Here is a 16,285-nt window from a genome sequence, read left to right as displayed (position 1 = left end):
AAGTCTAGCTAGTATTGACTTGGGAAACCCCTGCCTGACTTCCTGCAGCATATGTGTGGTTATTAAACACTGTAATGTAAAGATAGTATATAGGGAATACTGGATCAGCAATCCTGTAACATTAAAGGCCCGACACCTAATTTACTGTGGGTGACATGAAAGTTACCCAGTTTCTGATAAGGGTGTAGTGGTAGATATCAAAGTACCAATGACACCGGGCAACATACAGTGGCAGTGATACAATATCAATGTGCAAAAAGATGAAAAGAACAATTTTATTAAACAATTCCACTGAGTAGAGACAATCGTTAATGACAGCATGTTATAGTGATACTGAATAAAGAAACAGAACCATTCATGAATTGTCAGGTTCACAGTGCACACCCGCAGAAGTGGATGATGGGCCTAATTCACACCTGATAGCAGCAGCAACTTTGTTAGCAAATAGGCAAAACCATGTGCAGTGCAGGCAGGCCCGGCGCTACCCGCTCAGCGAAGGGATGCAGTGCAGGGAGGCGCTGGGACGGAGAGGCGCTCCCCCTGCTCTGCATTCCTTCCCTGCTGCGCCGTCCTGTCCCCACTGCTGCTGCTGCTGCCAGTGCTGTGTCTGTCACTGTATGACAGGCACTGGCAGCGGGCACCTGCAGCATGAAAAGCTTCCTCTCTCCCTTCCCCTCCCCTCACCTGTGACAGCGCCGAGTACGGGACACAAGGGGGCGGAGCTACACGGGCCGGAAGGGGGCGGAGCTACACGGACCAGGCTGCTGTACAGAGGGAGACTGGCTTAGGTAAGTGAAGGGTGAGAGAGAACTTGAAGTGTGTATGTGACGTGTGTGTATATGGTGGGTGTATATATGTGTGAATTGTATGTGTGTGTGTGTGTGGTATGTCTGTGCGCGCGCTTTATGGACGCTACTACTGGGGGGGCATTACATGTAAGAACGCTACTACTACTGGGAGGGGCATTACATATAAGGACGCTATTACTACAGGGGTGCACTACGTATAAGGACGCTACTACTACTGGCGGGGCATTACGTATAAGGACGCTACTACTACTGTGGGGGGCATTACGTATAAGAACGCTACTACTACTGGGGGGCATTACGTATAAGGACGCTACTACTACTGTGGGGGGCATTCCGTATAAGAACGCTACTACTACTGGGGGGCATTACGTATAAGGACGCTACTACTACTGTGGGGGGCATTACGTATAAGGACGCTATTACTACAGGGGTGCACTACGTATAAGGACGCTACTACTACTGGCGGGGCATTACGTATAAGGACGCTACTACTACTGTGGGGGGCATTACGTATAAGAACGCTACTACTACTGGGAGGGGCATTACATATAAGGACGCTATTACTACAGGGGTGCACTACGTATAAGGACGCTACTACTACTGGCGGGGCATTACGTATAAGGACGCTACTACTACTGTGGGGGGCATTACATATAAGAACGCTACTACTATTGGGGGGCATTACGTATAAGGACGCTACTACTACTGTGGGGGGCATTACGTATAAGAACGCTACTACTACTGGGAGGGGCATTACATATAAGGACGCTATTACTACAGGGGTGCACTACGTATAAGGACGCTACTACTACTGGGGGTGCACTACGTATAAGGACGCTACTACTACTGTGGGGGGCATTTCGTATAAGAACGCTACTACTACTGGGAGGGGCATTACATATAAGGACGCTATTACTACAGGGGTGCACTACGTATAAGGACGCTACTACTACTGGTGGGGCATTACGTATAAGGACGCTACTACTACTGGGGGTGCACTACGTATAAGGACGCTACTACTACTGTGGGGGGCATTACGTATAAGGACGCTACTACTACTGGGGGCATTACGTATAAGAACGCTACTACTACTGGGGGTGCACTACGTATAAGGACGCTACTACTACTGGGTGGCATTTTGTATAAGGATGCTACTGTTACTGGGGTGCATTACATATAAGGACGCTACTACTACGGGTGGGGCATTACGTATAAGGGCCCTCATTCCGAGTTGTTCGCTCGGTATTTTTCATCGCATCGCAATGAAAATCCGCTTAGTACGCATGCGCAATGTTCGCACTGCGACTGCGCCAAGTAACTTTGCTATGTAGAAAGTAATTTTACTCACGGCTTTTTCATCGCTCCGGCGATCGTAATGTGATTGACAGGAAATGGGTGTTACTGGGCGGAAACACGGCGTTTCAGGGGCGTGTGGCTGAAAACGCTACCGTTTCCGGAAAAAACGCAGGAGTGGCCGGAGAAACGGTGGGAGTGCCTGGGCGAACGCTGGGTGTGTTTGTGACGTCAACCAGGAACGACAAGCACTGAACTGATCGCACAGGCAGAGTAAGTCTGAAGCTACTCCAAAACTGCTACGAGGTTTGTGATCGCAATTTTGCGATTACTTCGGTCGCACTTTTAAGAAGCTAAGATACACTCCCAGTAGGCGGCGGCTTAGCGTGTGTAACTCTGCTAAATTCGCATTGCGACCGATCAACTCGGAATGAGGGCCAAGATTAATAAGATTGTACTACATTGTGGCGTAATTTTAAATGGGGGTACTACTGTGTGGCCATGCCCCTTACTTGTGAGATCACAACCCTTTTCCCGGTGCACGCTAAAGGAATATTGGAGGGCGCAAATTTATAGTTTGCAGGGGGGCGCCGAACATCCTAGCACCGGCCCTGAGTGCAGGTGAGGCAGATGTAACATGTGCAGAGAGAGATAGATTTGGGTGTGGTGTGTTCAAACTGAAATTTAAATTGCAGTGTAAAAATAAAGCAGCCAATATTTACCCTGCACAGAAACAAAATAACCCACCCAAATCTAACTCTCTCTGCACATGTTACATCTGCCCCACCTGCAGTGCACATTGGGGCTGATTCAGACCTGATCGGTGCTGTGGGTTTTCCCACGCTAGCTACATTGAGGATCAGCATTCCTCTAGGAGGGCACCGCAGCGTTTATCTACTTTATACAAGGGAGTGCCGGGTTCTCTTCTGGATATATATATATATATATATATATAGATTGCTGTGGTGCCCGGCACTCCTGGTCCTCACTCTGTCAATGGCCTGGGTGCCCTCCGTAGTATATTTAGAAATAGCAAGGAAGAAACGGCGTCACTCCAGATCTTGTGAAAAAGCAAGTACTTTAAAATGTGTACAAAAATCACAGATTAATTTCCGACGTTTCGGGGCCTGTAGCCCCTTTGTCAAGGTGTGAATGAGTGCAGTGTGTACCCGTCTTACCTTATAAAGCATAGGTTACTCACCCGTGAGGAGGAGCATCACCCGCGCCTTCAGCCGCTTTGGGCGCCGGGGGTTTCCGGCATCTCACGGGAACCATGTCATCCGCGTCGCCTATCCACTTCCGGCGTCCCGTTGCTAGGCTTCACGCTTGGTCCTCGGCTTGGTCACCATGAAAACCGGAACCGCTTTCCACAGTGCTTATGCGCCGGGCTCTGCAGAACAATAAAGTGACATAGTGCTAGTGACATACTGTGATACCATCGTATTAGTGCTTCTACATAGTAACCTAGTGCATATCGTTGGGCAATGGGGAAACGCTTACTACTATTCATTACGTATTGAAACACATTAAAGCATAAAATCAACCCCCAAGATGATCACCCACTTGGGGTCATCTTATGGGGAGAAAATTGATAAACCCCTAGTAACACAAATGGGCCCTCACCCCAGCAGCTTCTCACGGCCTCAAAGCCTTAGAAATGCTATGTGAACTCTACTTATGTCCTAATCTAATGCCCATAGTTGCTTATAGTAGATGAAAGGGGAGAAGTTACAGCCCATCGCCTTCCTTGGATGGGAAACCACCTTGGAATACAAGGCAGTTTTGAAATTGTGTGAACAGCATACTACACGGGACCTGCTTGGGTTATTTGGATAAAGATTTATCCTATATGCATGACTAAAGCGTTGATTTGGTACGCATGATATTTAGGGGAGGGACCCCCAGGTTACAAAGGTACTACACTATATGGCGATGATCTTTGTCTCCTGATATATAGGTGGGGAGCAGCCACTGGAAAAGAGAGACTGATAGGCCTGAATTCAAGATTACATCCGGTACTTAACTCCTATTTACGTGTCTATAATATACCATTTATCTAAATTACTACACCATATGGCGCTTGTTCTTCTCCCCTACCTCCACATTTTATATATATATATATAATTGTTATGTATTATATGTAAAATGCTATACTATTTTACTGCACAGGAAGTAAGCAACCACTCTACTTCTAATCAAATCAAAACATACCTAATAAAATGTATACTTTAAAGGAAAAAAAGTGTTTTATATTCTGTGCCAGCTACTGAGGCCTCTAAATACAATATAAATTAACTGTTAAAATTATTTCCTATCTTGGTTATAATTATCATGGTCCATCTTTCTTTCTCGATTCTCTTAGATGACCTCAGGACAGAAAAAAATAAATAAATAAGAGACTCTCTTTTTGGAGCACACCGCCTATCTTAAAATACCCACATGTTTTCCTTTTTGTGGGTTTTTTAACTAATATTAAAATAAATTGAAAGAATTTTCCAATCGAATTTTAGCTATACGTATTTAAAAGTTATACTTTAAGATAGGCTGTGTGCCCTAAAAAGAGTCTCCCCCCCCGCCTCCTTTTTTTTCTTCTTCTTTTCTTATTTACCTCAAGTGCCTAACACTCTCAGGGTGCACCTCCACCAACCTCACCTAATTATGCCAATATAAGATATTAGAAGTTTCTGGAATATGGACAAGCCCATATAGTATTTACTATTTTTCTCACTAACCCTTGTGCCTCTGGACCGTGTTTCCCTTTCCCCGTTTTCCCTCATTCAATACATTACCTCAGGACAGTCAGCCTGTAAAGAAAATGTTGAAATAACCACAGGGCATGGACACGGAAACACCAGCTGGATTTTAATTTACAATAACAACAACAACAAAAAACAAACAAATTATTAACATACTTAACCAAATCCTTGGATGGCCTCCTCTCCGGTCCAAGTAGGTATCCAATGGAATTGGTCAAATAACAAACTGCAACGAGACCAACCGGACATGCACTGTACACTGGGCCTAATTCAGACTCGATCGCTGCAACCTGAAACCCTTTGTGTAGTGCGCACGCACAGCGGGCACACTGCGGTACGCAATGAGCGTTTGCACACAGTGAGATGTCACACGCAGCCGCTATGACCAAAAACATGGCGGGTAGCCAGGCTGCGTTGGCATGGAGCTATTTGCCAGGTGCAAAAGCATCTCCGCTGTGCGCTGCTTTCGCACCTCTGTGGGAGGTGGAAGTAGGGCTCGACATGCGGGGTGGACTAGCCCCCCGCATGTCAGAGATTCTGACTATAGACTCAGGAGACCTAGGAGGAGTAGAACAGAGAGGGAATGAGCCGTGTGTAATGTTTCTCTCTAGAATTGTGCTGGACGGGTTATGCGTAGCTCTGGAACCGTGCTGGGACCGGTAATACATATTTCTGGAACAGGGTTAGGACCAGTAATGCTCAGCTCTGGAACTGGGCTAGGAGAAATAGGTAAAATGGCAAAACTGAGAGTAATGTTTTGAAGAATCTGTGGCACTGTTGGAACTAGGCTTGAAAACCAGACTGGAACCAGTGGTGCTGGAGACCAGGCTGGAACTGGGGATACTGGAGACCGGGCCGGAAATGGTGGATGAGATATCCAGACTGGAACCAGTGATGCTGGAGACCAGACTGGAACTGGTGGACGTTGGTGCAGAATCAGTGTTAGGACACTGTGGAGCACAGACTTGAGCCACCCTCCAGGAAGTCGTTTTATAGGGGCTGCTGGTTACAGATTGGCTACTGGGGTCAGGTGTCCCGGAGAGAGTATTGCATTGGTGGTGCAGTAGTCACCTGACTGACTGAGGCAAACATGGTGGCTCGCAGAGTCTGGAGCTGGCAGAATCCGCATGTGGAGAGACGCTGGAGCTGCCTGCCAGTGCAGGCACTGGCAAGAGACGGCGCAGGAAGAAGTGGCATGCAGAGGCTGGCGGACCCCCAGAGATCTCCACAGCAGCTGAGACAGCGTCTGGAGGGGTAACAGGGCCTGGGCCAGGAACAGTGCTTGGCTGGGACACATAGCAACCGTTCCCACTCTCTCAGCCAATCAGTGCCTCCCCATTCATTCCTATGGCAGTGTCCATGAGTGACTTATCATTGGAATAAATTGTGAATAAGCTGTCAGGGATCCATTACAAGCTGGAAAAAGGGGGGACCTGGACTGTACATCCTATTACTAAAGATACCAAGAGGTGCTATCATGCTGAGGCTTCTAATACTATGCTGGGGGAAGAGAGATGCAGATGCACACTCTTAGCACTAACAACACTGATAGTAAAAATAATTTTAATAAACCGTCACAATTAACATGGAGTATAACTGAAGTTCTTAGTACACATTTGCGCAAATATGCGGGCCCATGTACCGCGGCAAGGTGACTTCATCACATGGGTCCCTAACATTCCTAATACTATCACATTCTATACATTTATTCAGGACTTATCCATTACAAGCTGACGGAGGTAGTGAGGCAGTCCATTTCAATCCAGAGGGCCAGGAAGAATCCATGTTTTTTCAGAGAAAGCCCATGAATGGTCCTGTCCGGTAGTCCAGATTGGTCAGAAGGACCAAACCCAGTCCAGAATAGATTCAGTTGTTTACAGAGTACTCACATAGAGAGTTTTTATTGCCAGGTACAAATGTGTTTCTTTCAAGTGCCTGCCACTAATAGTACTGCCACTATACCGCTTTCTACAGAGAACCATCCAGTCCTTTAACCAATGTTTAAGGAGCCATCTATGTTTCCAAAGCCGGTCATTGTCCATAACTAGATTTACTTGCCAAGCACTGCACAGAACCAAAGTATAACCAAAAGCACTGTGGCCTGGTGTATATGAGGTAGAAGTATGGCTTGGAACTGCCCCACGCTGCTGGGACAACTCCTCCCTTCATTCATTGCACTAATCTCTTCATATTTTGATGTATTGTATTCCCTGCCCTTATTATTATTACCCTTTTAGCATATATGCTGGTAACGCTGCCCACATCATCGCCTTCATCCTCATATTTGTTATTATGGGGACTACAACTCACATCATAACTATTTTCTTCAGAGTGAGAGTTATTTATTGTCTTCAATACCAAGAGACTCTTATTACTCTTCATCATTATTATTATTATAATTATTATTATTATTATTAACTTTTTTGCCATAATTGTTGAAAGGACATCCTACAATCTGTGTAGCTACCTCTCCTTTACAGCTTAGACAGTGAGTTTATGTTCTCAGATCACGCTTACAGATGCTGGCTTTTCCAGTTCATCCATGTCGCCTGTAAGAGACATCGGGCCTAATTCAGACCTGATCACAGAAGCAAATTTGCCTATGTCAGCAAGACCTTTCGGCAATTTCGAGAAAGAATGGCTCTACATCGTAGCGCCATTAAATAAGCATTTGAAAAGGGGGTTAGTGATCAGCCATTTGCTCGTCACTGCCTGTCAGTGAACCATGGGGTGGCTGTCATTAGGGCCATATTAATTGATCATGTCCCTACTTCCCTTAGGGGAGGAAATAGAGGAACAGGCTTTGCTACAGAGGGAGTCCCGTTGGATTTATAAGCTGGGGACACTGTCGCCTAGTGGACTTAACGAGAACCTTGGGTTACTTACAGTGTTTCTTATAATATCTTAGAATATCCTTATGTATCTAAATTAAACCTCTAATATAGTTTGGGGTGTTTGTAAGTGTGATATTCACATATAGGTACAGGTTGAGTATCCCTTATCCAAAATGCTTGGGACCAGAGGTATTTTGGATATGGGATTTTTCCGTATTTTGGAATAATTGCATACCATAATGAGATATCATGGTGATGGGACCTAAATATAAGCACAGAATGCATTTATGTCTCATATACACCTTATACATACAGCCTAAAGGTCATTTTAGCCAATATTTTTTATAACTTTGTGCATTAAACAAAGTGTGTGTGCATTCACACAATTCATTTATGTTTCTTATACACCTTGGCCCTCATTCCGAGTTGATCGGTCGCAAGGCGAATTTAGCAGAGTTACACACGCTAAGCCGCCGCCTACTGGGAGTGAATCTTAGCTTCTTAAAATTGCGACCGATGTATTCGCAATATTGCGATTACTAACTACTTAGCAGTTTCAGAGTAGCTCCAGACTTACTCTGCCTGTGCGATCAGTTCAGTGCTTGTCGTTCCTGGTTGACGTCACAAACACACCCAGCGTTCGCCCAGGCACTCCCACCGTTTCTCCGGCCACTCCTGCGTTTTTTCCGGAAACGGTAGCGTTTTCAGCCACACGCCCCTGAAACGCCGTGTTTCCGCCCAGTAACACCCATTTCCTGTCAATCACATTACGATCGCCGGAGCGAAGAAAAAGCCGTGAGTAAAAATACTTTCTTCATAGTAAAGTTACTTGGCGCAGTCGCAGTGCGAACTTTGCGCATGCGTACTAAGCGGATTTTCACTGCGATGCGATGAAAAAGAACGAGCGAACAACTCGGAATGAGGGCCCTTATACACACAGCCTGAAGGTCATTTAATACAATATTTTTAATAACTTTGTGTATTAAATAAAGTTTGTGTACATTGAGCCATCAAAAAACAAAAGTTTCACTATCTCACTCTCACTCAAAAATGTCCGTATTTCGGAATATTCCGTATTTCGGATATTTGGATATGGGATACTCAACCTGTATTTACTATTCTCTACGCTATGACTAGTTGTTGTGATTTCTAGCCCTGTGGGGTCCTCCCTAAGGGCTGGTGGTCTCACTTGTGTTTATTTTATTTTATATTGTTTACTTTGTTTCTGATTTGTTCATTTGTCTCTTTAGGAGTTGTGTTTATATTACTCTATTGTTGCCATGACCACTCGCCTGCGATGTGGCGCTCCGTGACCTCAGTGGTTGGCGTTGCGGAAGTGAAGCTGTACACGCTGGTGGGCGGAGGCGCCGTGGAGCAGGTGAGTGGGATATTGCACTAATGTCTTGTGTCCTTTTGTGTATATATGTGGTTTGTGATGGCCAGTTAGGCTTGTCTGGTCCTGAGGACGGGGTTGTATCCCCGAAATATGTTGGCGGTATAAACTGAGCTTTCTTTCATTATTTGCTGCTGAGTCTGACTGAGTGCAGCCTCTCCCGCGCCAGATATATATATATATATATATATATATATATATATGTAGTAAAAAAAAAATAGTGATATCACCTAATTGTTTCATCTGTCTTTTCACAGCCAAGTGGCAAATAATTTATGCAAGATTTGTTATGTGCAAAGCAGGGCCTGCTAAGTAAAGCAATGACCCGTATACAAATGCATTTATTTTACAGTTGTCAATCACCCTGACAGCAGCGAAACACATGCTTATATGTTGCTGATAATGCATACGCTTTAGAAATGCAATAATAAAAACACAAATGCTTTGTTAGCTCAGTGACTCTAATGTCAGTTACTATTCAGATTGAAAGCATTTACAGATGCACATGGAAATTAATTATATTAAAGGACAATTAAAATATAAGCAGATTAAGTAAAATAAACTGAACACTTGCTCAATGTTCCTTGGTGTCTTGATGTGAGATAGATAGATAGATAGATAGATAGATAGATAGATAGATAGATAGATAGATAGATAGATAGATAGATAGATAGATAGATATAGACAGACAGACAGACAGACAGACAGATAGATAGATAGATAGATAGATAGATAGATAGATAGATAGATAGATCACACATATAGATAGTACAGACAGACAGACAGACAGACAGACAGACAATCAAACAAACAGATAGACTTACCATACAGTGGGGTAGATGTATTAACCTGGAGAAGGCATAAGGAAGTGATAAATCAGTGATAAACCAGTGATAAGTGCAAGGTGATAATGCACCATCCAATCAGCTCCTAACTGTTAAATTACATATGGGAGCTGATTGGCTGGTGTGTTATCACCTTGCATTTATCACTGGTTTATCACTTCCTTATGCCTTCTCCAGGTTAATACCTCTACCCTTATATCCTTTAAACCAGGACACTCATGAATTTCACAAGTTCTATAGCTGATTGGAATGCAGGTTTGAAGTTAGCCAGCCACAGAACCTGTGTAAAAGGCATACACACTAGACGATTCAAGTGGACAATATGTACGATAAAGATATTATCATGCATATTGTCAAGTGTGTATGCCTATAACGATAATGATGCATGCTCCCGCAGGTCGTTATTGTTTATCTTTATCAACTGAACATGCAGTCCAACTTAGGCTATATTTCAAGGGAAATCTTTATTGTTTCAAAATCGTGTAGTGTGTACCCATCTTTATTCATGAGTGTCCCGAATCAATCTATCTATCTCTCTCTCTCTCTCTCTCTATCTCTCTATCTATCTATCTATCTATCTATCTATCTATCTATCTATCTATCTATCTATCTATCTAAAACCAGGCTTAATGACTTTCCGAATGCCCCATGCTATAGGGGGCACCCGGGTCATAACAGGGGGCGTGGCCTCGTCACTGGTGAATGGTATGGTGGGTGTGTATGTGTCATCGTAGCCCTACCTCCCACTAGTCAATGGGCAGATTACCGGCATTGAATAGCAGGCTGGGGGGAGCGGAGCTATGATGACGCGATTCAGTGCGAATCCCCCAGACCGCCCACAATGAAGGACGGCCACAGGGTGGCTGAGGAGGGTGAGGCTGGATCTGAGAGACTTACCTACCTTTCCGGGGGGCTGGGAGCACCACCTTATTTTCGGTAGCCTCCCGGACGATCTGGGAGGGTATGCAAGTATGATATATGTCTTGTGACAACTTGGGGTGATTAGCCCAGTAGAAGGGTGTATTGGTGGAGTGCCTAGGTGCTCAATAAGGTTCCTAACACAACTTTTCCAGGTAAATAAAGTGAAATGGTGCTTTACTGGCAGCAAAATATCGGAAACAAAACAACAAACAGCCTAGCCTATCTCACTAGCTCACTGCTTGGCCCTCTATATAGTGTCAGCCAGTCTGCAACACAAAATGTCTCTCACAAAAGTCTCAGTCCTTTCATTCACAGGTTCCAGCCTGGCTTGGCTGGCTGCCACAGCTTCACAAGGACGGTGTTAGAGGTTTTGGGTTCTCCAAGCACGTTCCAGGTATGAACTCTGGCCACCTGGCCTGTTTCACCCACCTGGGCTCTATCACAACAGGCATCCCCAACCTGGACTGTGTGACTATGTCCACCAGTAGCCTCTAGGTGTGGACACACCTCCTTTTTGTTCCTTGTGTGGACAGGTCCCTCCAGCACCACACTGCATCAAGTGCTCTTCAGTGCTACACACACACACACCCGGGTGGGCCCCCTCCTCTGTACGGCGCTGTAGACTCCGGCATTGTGCCGAAGTCTACTGCGCATGTGCATGTCTCCGGAAACATGGCGCCCGCCATGATCTGGAGACCATTTTGGCGGCGATTTCTGCCGCAATTGCAGGTCCCGGCGCTGGACTCCGGAAAGGTAAGTGTTAAAATGGGTGCGTGCAATGGTTGCGTGTGGGGCCCCCCTGGACCCAGGGGCCCGTGTGCACCGCACCCATTGCACCCATTATAGAATTATAGAATCACCAATGCGTGTACCTATACATGATTTCGACTCCTCATACACAATATCATGTGTTCATCGTGCATGTTTTGGGCACAATTACGATGCGGTGTGCGGTCCCGCGGGTAAAAACGTTACATCCTCAGATCATACGTGCAGCCCATATTATCCGTCATAATCGTATGCACATTGTACCATGGTTTATGCACATTCAATGCATCGTTTGATGGATAGAATTATGAGCGTCATTTGAGTGCATGTTTTTTTGTGAGGCATATGATGGACCGAGACGATCCATCATATAGGGGCTCACGATAGGTCGTAAGATCGTATGCACATCGTGTGTCAAAAAACAAAAACAAATCATGTGTCCAGGAGTTCCCGTGGTGTTGAAAGAAAATCGTGAGACGACTCGCATTGGCTGCTAGTCGTCCTAATGTATGGCCAGCCTGAGACTGAGTATGTGAAATTGTGGAAGCCAGGCAGGCTTAGAAGTCATACCTGTGACCAGAGCCGGCCCTAACCAATATGATGCCCTAGGCAAGATTTTGGCTGGTGCCCCCTAGCACAACCGCTGGTTCCGCCTCTGACCTTGCACCTCTTTCCCAGCACTATCACCCCTCACCCGTAGCAGTCCTTATTTTGGTGTTTGTACCCCCTATATTTTAAATAGGAACAGTTCGCACATTTGGCGCACAGACCAAAAAGGGGTGTGTTTTTGCTGGCAAGGGGCATGGCCACACAATAGTAACCCCAATTCCAATTACCCCACACAGTACTGCAACTTTATTCACATTTGATCATGGGATAGTGTCCATAATTCATATTAAATCCCACAGTAGTACTACTTTACCTTAAAAGTTACTCCTCACAGTAGAGCCCCTTATTCACATTACATCACACTGAATTGCTCCTTATTCACATTACACCACACCTTATTGCTCTTTATTTACATTAGACGACACAGTAGTGCCCTTTCTATACGCAACGCCACATACAGCACCTTATACACATAATGCCACACATTGGTAATGCATTTATACACATAATTCCACACAGTAACACATATGAGACACATTATTAATGTCCTTATAAACATAATGCGCCTTACACATTATGACAACCTTTATTAATGCCCTTTTACAAATAATGTCCCTTACACATATGCTGCACATTATTAATGCCCTTATACACATAATGGCACACATACAGTACTACCCTGTTACACATATGCCGCACATTATTAATGCCCTTATACATAGTGCCCCTTACACATGTTGCACATTATTAATGCATTTTTACATAACACACATAATGCTCCTTACACATATTCCGAACAATACTGCACAACCAACCCACTCACATGCACACAGCACTCACACTGCCACTAACACTGTGACCTCTGCCTCTGCTTGCGTACAGAAGTGTCCTCATAAATCTTGCCTCAATGCTAACGTTGGGCACCTTTTTTTAATGAAAATGCAGCTTATTTGCATTGCTATGTGGCTAGGATGCATAAGCAGCTTCTGCTGATTAAAATGATATGCAGCATGCCTATATACTGTGTGAGACTGTGGCTGTATCTGCATATGAAATGCTACACACAGAATATAGGCATGTCGCATATCATTTTAATCAGCAGAAGCTGCTGATGCCCCTAGGCATACCAGATGCCCTAGGCAATTGCCTAGTTTGCCTATACCTATGGCCGGCTCTGCCTGTGACAGACAAGACTCAAAAGACTGTGAGATATTACATGCAGACTAGCTGTCCATTGTAGAGAGGGGTCAAGCACTGAGGTCATGGGTTTGCTTCCCATCACAACCCTAACTGTGTGGAGTTTGTATATTCTCCCCATGCTAGTGTAAATTTCCTCCATGTACTCCAGTTTCCTCTCACAATCCAAAAATATACTGATAGGTTAATTGGCTCCCTACCATAAATAACCCTAGTAAGTGTGTGCATATAAATGTGTTTAGGGCAGACTAGATGGGCCAAGTGGTTCTTATCTGCCATCAAATTCTATGTTTTTATGTATAGTAACCTGCATGGGGGCTAGGTAGGCTGTTTTTGTTTTTCAGTAAAACACCATTTATTTGCTTATTGAACCTGTAATGGCTGTGTGTGGACCCCAATTCAAGCACCTAAACACTGCACCGCTAGACACTACCGAGGTAAATACCCCAGATTGTCATAATATACTAAACACACGTGCAAAGCCATGTTCTGCAGCCAGTATATCCATCTCAGCAAAAAAATTTGGTCCATCAGGCGGGGGTTTCTGGGTACTCAGAATCCCCCCTGTGTGCACCCCTGGGGATAAAGGGCCTAATTCAGATCTGATCGCTGCTGTGCATTTTCGCACAGCAGGCGATCAGGCCTGAAATGCGCCGGCGCCGCAGTGCGCCAGCGCATGCCAGAGATGCGGTCGGTATCTCTGCCCAGCGATCGCCTCTGCCTGATTGACAGTCGGCAGAGTCGCTCACTGGGCGGGAGGAGGTGGGCCGGTGGCATTGGGCCGCAGTTTTAGAGGCACGGTCCGGACCATGGGGGGGGGGGGGGCGGGCGTGGCGGCTGCGTGACTTAACACGCAGCCGCTGCGACTCGTGGAGCGATGCGTAACTCCCTGCCAGCGCGCAGGAGCTGCGCTGGTAGGGAGCTACTCTTCAGGTACTTTTGTACCTGGTGGGCCTGGCATGCGAGGCGGACTAGCCCTGTGCTGGGCGTCCCCCCCCCCCCCCGGATGTCAGGGTGGCTGATGGCTACAATCAGGTCTAAATTAGCCCCAATAAGCCAATGGATCTTCAGCTAATCATGCTGCGGCTTTTGGGGCACTGCGAGTGACATCACAGCCCCAGATCTGCAGTGCGTCTCTCGAGCACGTACAGACCTACACCTCTAAATTAGCCCTATGAATTAGTGTCAGGATTAAGTTACATACGTGAAATAGCACAACACATTAAATGCAGATTAGATGGATTGTACAGGCAGGTTACGTAGTGGTATGAGCACAGGGGCAGCTGAGGTAGGGAGAATGCTGCTGATTGAATGGTTGCTCTGATAGCAGTGACTAGACTGGCCAGGGAGATACCTTGCTGTGTTTTTTGTCCTGAGGTAGCCTGGTAACAATCTGTGTTTTTTTGCACCCATCTGTTTTGAAACAGAACCGGACAAGCAGAGCAGACAGGTGGAGGAAAGAATGCAATCAAGACTTTTTTGGTATTCGCTGTCCAGGCATGCAATTACTGAGAGGCAACCATTGAGCTGACATCACACTGGATGTACCCTACGCTGATTTCCAGAGATCTCAAGAGCCTTGTCTTCAGCTCTGACTTTTTGAAGATTAAGCGCCGTGGCTTCAGGTTATCATGAGCTTAAGAGATTTCAGACATACCTTTTATAGATTTTGTGCTGGAATTAAGGGATAAATCTATTGCTAAGAGGTTCTTTCAAATATTAAACCCCCTGAGGCTTTAGAACCAGGTAAACATGTCTAACAAGAGAAGACCCAATCAGCTCACAGGTCACAATCTCTATAGTGCAGTGATAAAATGTAAATGGATCTGTATTTAGCAGGATTAGGCAGCTGGTTGGCCTCCTACATGTGTCGAATGTCAACTCTGCATATTTTACATATATCTGTACGACTTTCATTTCTGAATACTGAGCAATTGCCATTATTGAATTGATGTAGCTTTTGAAAACTAAACATGAGCCTCTAAACGTTTTACTTACTGGAGTGTTATAGCTGTTTACAGCCTGTAGGTGGCACTGTTGTATATAGAGACCTTTCAGTCACCCTCTTCGTAGGAAGCAGTATCAAGAATGATGTGTAGACTATAAGGCCATATATACACATATGTTATAATAACATGTAGCACGCAATATCCTGAGTTCTTTGTGAAGCCCCGTGTTATTGACTCTACATTTAATATGGGGGTTATAAATCGTCAGTAAATTTACTAATGTAAAAAAAGTGACATTTTGTAAATAACTAATCGGAGTTTCTTTCAGTATAGAATTAGCATTGCATTGACTATACATACTAACAGGTGAGATTTTGCATAGCGATCTTAATAGTGAACTTTAACAGTACCAGGTACCAATGATCCTTACAGCGCCACTTAGGGCCTAATTCAGACCTGATTGCAGCAGCAAAATTGTTCTCTAATGGGCAAAACCATGTGCACTGCAGGGGGGGGCAGATATAGCATGTGCAGAGAGCGTTAGATTTGGGTGTGGTGTGTTCAATCTGCAATCTAAATTGCAGTGTTAAAATAAGGCAGCCAGTATTTACTCTGCACATAAACAAAATAACCCACCCAAACCTAACTCTCTCTGCACATGTTATATCTGCCCCCCCCCCCCCCCTCCCGCAGTGCACATGGTTTTGCCCATTAGAGAACAATTTTGCTGCTGCGATCAGGTCTGAATTAAGCCCTTATTTCCATGGGAAAGCAGTGACAGTTGGACATTGCGTCAGTTAATATAAGTCTTGGGCAGAATTAGTAGATTTAGGGGTAGATTTCATAATGGTTGATTTCCACTTTTTTTTTATTTTTTATTGATTTCAAATTGATGAAAATCAATCTAAACC

General features: G+C 45.0%; 1 long non-coding RNA gene across 2 annotated transcripts; it reads left to right on the top strand.

Annotated features, from left to right (window-relative positions):
- The first annotated feature begins 544 nt into the window (after positions 1-544).
- LOC134928786 (uncharacterized) lies at positions 545-15,836 on the top strand. 2 transcript variants are annotated; one of them, XR_010178010.1, is made up of 3 exons: positions 545-788; positions 8,943-9,070; positions 14,853-15,836. It is a non-coding gene; the product is annotated as an uncharacterized LOC134928786 (long non-coding RNA). The 2 variants fall into 2 exon arrangements; XR_010178011.1 differs by lacking the exon at positions 545-788 and adding an exon at positions 4,057-4,117.
- Positions 15,837-16,285: the final 449 nt, after the last annotated feature.

Source organism: Pseudophryne corroboree, chromosome 5, assembly GCF_028390025.1.
Source record: "Pseudophryne corroboree isolate aPseCor3 chromosome 5, aPseCor3.hap2, whole genome shotgun sequence".
In the NCBI taxonomy this organism is placed as follows: domain Eukaryota; kingdom Metazoa; phylum Chordata; class Amphibia; order Anura; family Myobatrachidae; genus Pseudophryne; species Pseudophryne corroboree.
This window is presented reverse-complemented; position numbering and strand designations above follow the sequence as displayed.